Genomic DNA, 8,753 nt, shown 5'->3' with positions numbered 1-8,753 from the left:
CAGCCATCCCTCCCCCTACTTCGCCCCCAGTGCCTCAATTACCGCCGCCTCCTTTGTCTTCCCCTCTGGAGCCGGTGAGTGGTCACCGTCCCCCCGTGGGGCCCCATGCTCCGGGGCCCCCCATGGGGTCATCCGTGTCTGCTCAGGGGCTTTCGCTGGTGCAACAAATGGTTCACGCAGCGAAGACTCGCCCAGATCTTACAGCAGAGGAATTAGCTGATCTGGTCTCAGTTTGCCCGGTGACCTGGCAGGATGATGGCCAGGGCAACCAGCTTGCAAACTGGGTCATTTTGCCTTACTCGGTGATCAGAGAGGTAAAGAAAGCGATTCGCGAGTTCGGCCTCACTGGCACGTATGTACGTGGTCTCCTTGAAGGGCTAGGTACTGGGTACACCCTGGTCCCTGAAAATTGGAAGGCGCTGTTGCGCATGATGCTGACGCCCAGTCAGTATGTTATTTGGCTTAGTGAGTATAGGCAGATGGCGAAACGCCAAGCCCAGGTATATATAACGCAAGGTGTCACTTATGAGCAGTTAGCAGGGGAGGGCCCGTTTGCTACCGTTCAGATGCAGTCTCAACTCCAGCAGGCTGTCTTCCCCATTATTTCTGCCTGCGCCCAGCATGCTTTCCGGAAGGTCCCGGATTCAGGCAGGCCTACCAAAAGCTTTGCCAGTATTTGTCAGGGTGCATCAGAGTCCTTTATGGATTTTACAACAGATTGCAGGAGGCTATCCTCCGACAGGTGGATAACCCTGCGGCAGCTCAGGAGATTCTGTTAAAAATGGCTGTTGAAAATGCGAATGAGGATTGCCGCCGTGCTCTCCAGGCGGCACAAGCTGCTGGCATTCTAGAGCTGTCGGACATGCTGCGGGCGTGCCAAAACATCGGCACACAAGCACATAAAGCTGGGGTTCTGGCCGCCGCCCTGCGGAAAAGCGGAAAGGAGGGGAAGCGTTGTTACCGCTGTGGTAAGGAGGCTCACTTTCAGCGGGAGTGCCGCTCATCAACGGCGCCTGCCTGCCCCTCAAAGAAGTGCCCCAGGTGTCGGAAGGGCTATCACTGGGCTAATCAGTGTCGTAGCGGGTCGGGAAACTGCACAACAGGTCCCCCCAAACCCAGGGCCAAACGGGGGTGTTTCCCACTCAGACAACTGTTCCTCTGCCTTAAAATCCATAGACTCCATGAGGGCGGCGACTGCCGGAAGTGCAGGGCTTGATTTGATTATGCAGGAGGATGCTGATTTTCAGTTGCCGGGGGAGGTTTGCGCCATACCTACACAGATGACGGGACCTCTCCCTGCCGGATTTGTGGGTCTGGTTCTCCCTCGCTCACACGCTGGGAAACAGGGTTTTTTTGTCATCCCAGGAGTCATTGATGCCGATTACACCGGCGTTATTAAGGTTCAGGTGTGGACCCATCTTCCGCAGTCGCTCCCGCGTGGACGGTAAATTGCACAATTGATTTTAGTCCCCTATCAGGTGCCAGCCACAGAGGATCGAGCCCGGGGCGGAGGCGGCTTTGGATCGACACTGTCTCAGTCGCCGCCTCACGACACATCCTCTCAATTTGTTGCTCTAACAATGTTGCTCCGCCCCTTGAAACCTCAGTTAACACTTCTTTTAAATAATATTCCTTTTACAGAGCTGGTGGACACTGGAGCTGACGTTACGGTGATTTGTGATCAGGACTGGCTGGTCAGTTGGCCAACAGTTCCTTCTAAAGAGTTGTGGCAGATCGGGAGTAGCAAACCCGGGCGCCAAAGTTTGTCTTGGGTCACGGTCTCTAAACCAGGAGGCCGTGCCCTTGCTACGATCCGCCCTTTTGTGCTCTCTGTCCACCTCAATATTTGGGGCCGGGACTTACTTGTAAAGCTAGACACCACCCTCGATATTAATATATAATGGCCCAAAACCCTCCCCCACCCACCTTGCCCTCCGCATTACCATTGGTGAGGCAATCCTTAGAGCCCGTATGGATTGACCAGTGGCCCCTCCCCCTAGAAAAGCTGAAAGCGCTTCATTCGCTTGTGCAACAACATTTGCATGCACAGCGCTTGGAGAGCTTCACTAGTCCTTGGAACACCCCGGTGTTCGTTATTAAGAAAAAATCTGGTGCATGGCGGCTGTTACACGATTTAAGGGAAATAAATAAACGCATCCAACCCATGGGCCCCTTGCAGTTTGGGTTGCCAAACCCGAATTTAATTCCTCAAACCAATCAGCTTTGTGTGTTAGATTTAAAAGATTGTTTTTTCACAATCCCCCTTTGCCTACAAGATCGCGAAAAATTTGCATTTACGGTGCCAGAATATAATAATCTGCGACCCTCTCAAAGGTATCAGTGGAAGGTCTTGCCTCAGGGAATGCACAATAGTCCAACCTTGTGTCATAAATATAAAGGGAAGGGTAAACCCCTTTGAAATCCCTCCTGGCCAGGGGAAAGCTCCTCTCACCTGTAAAGGGTTAAGAAGCTAAAGGTAACCTCGCTGGCACCTGACCAAAATGACCAATGAGGAGACAAGATACTTTCAAAAGCTGGGAGGAGGGAGAGAAACAAAGGGTCTGTGTGTCTGTCTATATGCTGTCTTGGCCGGGGATAGACCAGGAATGGAGTCTTAGAACTTTTAGTAAGTAATCTAGCTAGGTATGTGTTAGATTATGATTTCTTTAAATGGCTGAGAAAAGAATTGTGCTGAATAGAATAACTATTTCTGTCTGTGTATCTTTTTTGTAACTTAAGGTTTTGCCTAGAGGGGTTCTCTATGTTTTTGAATCTAATTACCCTGTAAGGTATCTATCATCCTGATTTTACAGGGGGGATTTCTTTATTTCTATTTACTTCTATTTTTATTAAAAGTCTTCTTGTAAGAAAACTGAATGCTTTTTCATTGTTCTCAGATCCAAGGGTTTGGGTCTGTGGTCACCTATGCAAATTGGTGAGGCTTTTTATCCAACATTTCCCAGGAAAGAGGGGGTGCAAGTGTTGGGAGGATTGTTCATTGTTCTTAAGATCCAAGGTTCTGGGTCTGTAGTCACCTAGGCAAATTGGTGAGGCTTTTTACCAAACCTTGTCCAGGAAGTGGGGTGCAAGGTTTTGGGAAGTATTCTGGGGGGAAGGACGCGTCCAAACAGCTCTTCCCCAGTAACCAGTATTAGTTTGGTGGTGGTAGCGGCCAATCCAAGGACGACGGGTGGAATATTTTGTACCTTGGGGAAGTTTTGACCTAAGCTGGTAAAGATAAGCTTAGGAGGTTTTTCATGCAGGTCCCCACATCTGTACCCTAGAGTTCAGCGTGGGGGAGGAACCTTGACACCTTGTGTCAATTTTTTGTGGATCGGGCCCTTGCCCCTTTTCGTGCCCGATACCCCATACTAAAGGTCTACCATGATATGGATGATATTTTGCTTAGCGGTCCCCAGGTTATGGCACAACAGCTTGAATATTTGTCTCAGATTCTTGGCCAAAATGGCCTGTTAGTGGCACCAGAAAAAATTCAACGCTGTTATCCCTACCAATATCTCGGGCATAAGGTTTTACAAACCTATGCTGCCCCTGTTCGCCCGGAAGTGGTCCTACCCCAACCCCTAACCCTCATTAAATTACAGCAAATTTTGGGTCATTTAAATTGGATTCGACCTACGTGGAGCTCGGGCACCGGGCGCAGTTATTGCCATTGCTGAGGAGCACATTGCCTGCATTCCACAGATCAATGCAATGTTGAGTCAACAGTTTGTGGATAGACTCACTGAGGCTCGTCCCCTGCAGTTGGTTCTCCTTGCCACCCCTCATACGCCTACTGCGGCTCTGTTTGTACCTCGTACAGACACAGCCGTGTCTATTATAGAGTGGATATATTTGTCTTCCACTCCTCCTCGGAACATTTATCCTTATTTAGACGCCCTCTCCGACCTTGTTCGTAAAGCCCGCCACCGTGCAGTGCAACTCACGGGCACTGATTTAGTTGCCATTGTTTTCCCCTTATTACGTAGTGAATTTGATTCCTTGTACCACACCTCCTTGGCCTGGCAGGTTGCTCTTTGTGATTATGTGGGAGAGATCTCTTATAATCCCCCGAAAGATCCTCGGTTGGTGATCACACAAAAGGTGCCACTAATCGTACATCGTCTTAGCTGCTCTCGACCTATTGTTTCAGCTATCACTCTTTTTACTGATGGCTCTCCACATCGCGGTGTTGTCACGTATCAATTAGGTGACCCCCCTTGTTGGCATTCTCATTTTACGCTGCCTCAGTGTTCCGCGCAGCGCTCAGAACTGGCTGCTGTTACTTTGGCCTTTCAACTTTTTGCTGATTGTCCCTTTAATTTAATTGCGGACACCCATTATGTTTATCAGGTAATTGATCATTTACCCCTTGCCCTCATTACCCCTCAGGTCGATGCGGACCTTCTTCGCCTGTTTTTGTCCTTACAGTATCTCATTACCACTCGTAATTTCCCTTATTTTGTTGCTCATATTCGCAGTCATACCCCTCTGCCTGGGCTACTCACTGAGGGCAATGCGCGTGCTGATTGCGCATTACGTGGTCTGGTAAATTCCCTTTTTTCTGACCCCATCAAAAGCCATTCCTTTTTTCATCAGTCTGCCTCTGTTTTGGCCCAACAGTTTTACATTCCTGCTGATCATGCACGTTCTATTGTTCGTTCCTGCCCCCACTGTGCCGCTGCTGCCCCTACCTTTTCTTATGCCATTAACCCCAGAGGTACCGCAGCGAATTAGCTGTGGCAAATGGATGTCACTCACATGCCACAATTCCGCCCCTATTCGTTTTTACATGTCTCCATTGATACCTATTCTGGATTTCTCTGGGCAACCTCACAGCGTGGGGAGGCCACTCCCAAAGTTATCCACCATTTGCTAGCCTGTTTTGCTGTTATGGGTCACCCGAGCCAGATAAAAACGGATAATGCCCCAGCCTATTGCTCCACAGCCCTCTCCACCTTTTGTGCCCAATGGGACGTCCGTCTCAAACACGGGATCCCTTATAATTCCACAGGCCAAGCTATTGTTGAACATGCAAATCGCACGCTAAAAACCTTGCTTGACAAACAATTAAAACAAGGGGAGCTGCGTCTCCAAAACTTAGGAGACATTCAGCAACAATTGCATGTCCTTTTGTTTACTTTAAATAATTTAACACTGAATACAGATCAGCAGACCCCCGCGGATTGGCATTTTCATAAGTCCGAGGTACTGGAAAGACCGAGTGTCTATTACTGTCAGCTGCCCGATCCGCAATGGTTGGGCCCACTACCTTTAATTACTTGGGGGCGGGGATATGCTGCTGTGTCTCTCCCTGCAGGACCGTTGTGGGTTCCTGCCCGGTGTGTGCGACCGGCACTGAAACAGCATGGCGTGGCACCAGGGGCTGTCGAACCCCATACCGGAGTTTCAGCTGACCTTGGAGGAGAACGCAGTGCCTCCCGGGTCGACAACGGCGGGACGGAGACGGAGGAGGCGTAGCGTCCCAAGCCAGCCCGTGACATGGGGAGCAGTGAAAGCATTGGTCGCCGCGGCTCAACGAAGACTGGCAGCAAACCAACAGCCAGAGACTCCTGAGACTCTGTTTGTGGCCATTCTCGCCCAAATCACTGCTAGTTCTGTATTGATTGTGTGCCTTATGTGCCTGCTATTTCCTGTAGGGGTTTACTCGGGAGCGCCTCCTCCATTACGGGCCCGAATGACATATAACCTATGGGAAAGATTGGCTTCAATAGCAAATGTTACCCACTTTTGTTTATTTGATTTTGTAGCAGCTGAAGAATTGTTAGGGACGTGCCTTATTCCAGCATGTTGTCACCCTGAGGAAATAGGGAATGAGACGATGCTCGCTGCTTACGCGAACCTCTCTTCCCAGTATTCTAGCACGGCTAATTGGGGCCCGGACAATTACACTTTACCTTCTTGGGCTTATTTTTTGCTGTTGCTGTGTGCAATGTATTTCCTTTTTGTTAAGGCTTTGTCGAGACCTGCCCTGGCAGGCTCCACGAGTTATTACCTTGTCTGTCCGGGAGTTAATGGCTTGCAAAAGCAAATTGATGGATACCATGAGATGGCCGAGCACAAATAAACAAAAAAGGAGGGGATGTAGGATTCATACGGGGTTCATGCACTTGGCAACATTCAGGGCACACCCGGAGTGTTGTGTAGGAGCAGTGCACACACGGCTCCTCTCAAGGGCATGAACCTTGGAATCTCGCCCAGATGACATGAACCGTGGGAAGCCTCCCAGGACTGGGCTCAAGGCCCGAGAGCAAGGAATGCGGTAGACAGAAATTGGTAAATAAGAATATTAAACAAAGCCAGTGTATTCCTTTTATCTGTTGGAGTATGTAATGCGCAGGAGGAGGGAGAGAAATAAAAGAGGGTGGAAAGCTGACAGACAGACCAGCCCCTCAGCAGACCAGCCTGCTTGCTTGCTTAAAGCCTTGTTCTGTCTTGTATTTGAACCACAACACCCAGGGGTGCCCCAAATTTTCGGGTGCCCTACGCAGCCACGTATGCTGCGTATGCCTAAGGACGGCCCTGGACCTGCCCACAGACCCTGGACTCCCCATTCCCTGCATACAGAATGCCCTGCCCCCATCCTCACACACACACCCCAAAAATCCAGGCTCCTCCACCTACCTTGAGTTTTTCTGAGATAGGGAAGTAAAGTGCTCTTTGCCCTTCCCTCTCTTTGTCATCTGGGGACATGTCTAGATGGGAACACTCAGGAAAGTTAAGCAGAATCAGCTGAAGATGTGAGTTTAAAGTGCACTAGTTAAAGTGCATGAATCCTCTGTGAGGAGGCTGTAATTCAGAAGTAAAGTAGCCTTAGATTCCTTTACTTTAAAATGTGACTGGGAGCATCCACATGGAGGCTTAGCGTGTTTTAAATTCACATTTTCTGTTAATTCAGCTTAATTGTCCTGAGGGTCCCCACACCTGCTCTGGAACTGGCAGTGAGTTGACCCTCTCCCTTTCGCTCCTGTGGCTCTCTGGGGAATTCAGTCTCCTATCTCACTCTCCTGAAGACATTGTTCTTTTCCAAATCCTCTTTCTTTGCATCTTCTGAGTGGGGTGGGGTGTATGTTGATCCCCCTGTTGCTGCACATGAACTTTTTGACACAGCCTGAGTTTGAGGTGCCTAGCCTAGAGTGCAATACAGCATGAAAATATTCCCACTCACCTCTCAGACCCAAAAGGCCAGAATGGTCCCTGTGCAGGAGCAGTCAGACTAAGAGAAATGCGTCAGCTTTTGCTGCAGACAAAATATAGGTCAGGCAGGCCTCCTGCCCCCCCAGAAGCTCTTGGGAGAGTAGGTTTGGGGGAGTAACAGGATTCATCCTCTAAAGAACTACAAGGGGAAAATGGGCCTGGTGGCTACCTTGGAAAAAAACTTGGTGGGGAGAGGAGTGAGAAGGTTCCTTTTCATCCAATAGAAGTCAAAGTAAATAAACTCTGAGACTTTAAGGTCAGAAGGGACCATCATGATCATCTAGTCTGACGGCCTTCACATTGCAGGCCACAGAACCTCGCCCACCCACTCCTGTAATAGACCCCTAACCTCTGGCTGAGTTACTGAAGTCCTCAAATCACAGTTTAAAGACTTCCAGTTACAGAGAATTCACCATTTACACTAGTTTAAATCTGCAAGTGAGCCGTGCCCCATGCTGTAGAGCAGGGGTTCTCAAACTGGGGGGTCAGGACCCCTCATGGGGTCACCAGGTTATTACATGGGGGTTCGCGAGCTGTCACCCTTCACTCCAAACCACACTTTGCCTCCAGCATTTATAATGGTGTTAAATTAAAAACACATTTTTATATATTTAAGGAGGGTCGCACTCAGAAGCTTGCTATGTGAAAGGTGTCACCAGTACAAAAGTTTGAGAACCACTGCTATAAAGGAAGGTGAAACCCCCCAGAGATGATTGGGCCTGTTCAAGGGGGTCTGAGTGAAAGAATGGAGGGGGCAAGGGGAGAATTGGGCAGGGATGAAGCTCTAAAAAAAGTTCAGATAACTGAATTTTGGGATGCTTATATGTCCCTAATCTGATTTCCACACTTTTTCTTTGATTAAAATACAACAGATTAATTAACTAGACATTTGCCTGAAGAACGTAATGTAACAATTGAAAATGTATTCTGAGGGCCAGATTCTGATATCCTTCCTCATCTTGATGAGCACCTTACTCTGTGATGTCCATGGGACAACTCATGGAATTAGAAGCTAGTCCTCTTAAGTAAGGACATCAGAATTTGGTGCTAAAGTAATGATATGATAAACAGAGCTCTATGACTGCTGGCAAATCTTCAGAACCATTGGAAGACACCCATCTTAGGTTTCTCTATAGCATCCCTCACTGTAGTATTTAAGTGCTGCCAATGTAAATTGGCTCTGAATGCAACGTGAACTTTGTCAAGAGTTCTGTTCTTCATTTTTCCATGATTCTAGGAACTACTATAAGATTTTTGGGTTGTTTGAGGATTTGGGTAGGTGTCCTTTTCCAATTTGTTTTTTTGATGGTGGATTTTTTCTTTTGCTGTTTACACTTAGGGTATTGTGGGAAGCCTTTATCAACTAGACTGGCCTTGCACACACTCTAAAATTGGTGACACTTTTAATCAGTCTAATTTCCTCTGGTACCTCATTCTACAAATCAACCTCTCCAACTGAGAATACCTTATCTCCAGCTCTCATGTGCTCTATTCTCAGCTTTGTTAGCAGCTTTGTCCCAAAGGTGCACAGCTAT

This window comes from Lepidochelys kempii, chromosome 1 (assembly GCF_965140265.1).
Source record: "Lepidochelys kempii isolate rLepKem1 chromosome 1, rLepKem1.hap2, whole genome shotgun sequence".
Lineage (NCBI taxonomy): Eukaryota > Metazoa > Chordata > Testudines > Cheloniidae > Lepidochelys > Lepidochelys kempii.
This window is presented reverse-complemented; position numbering follows the sequence as displayed.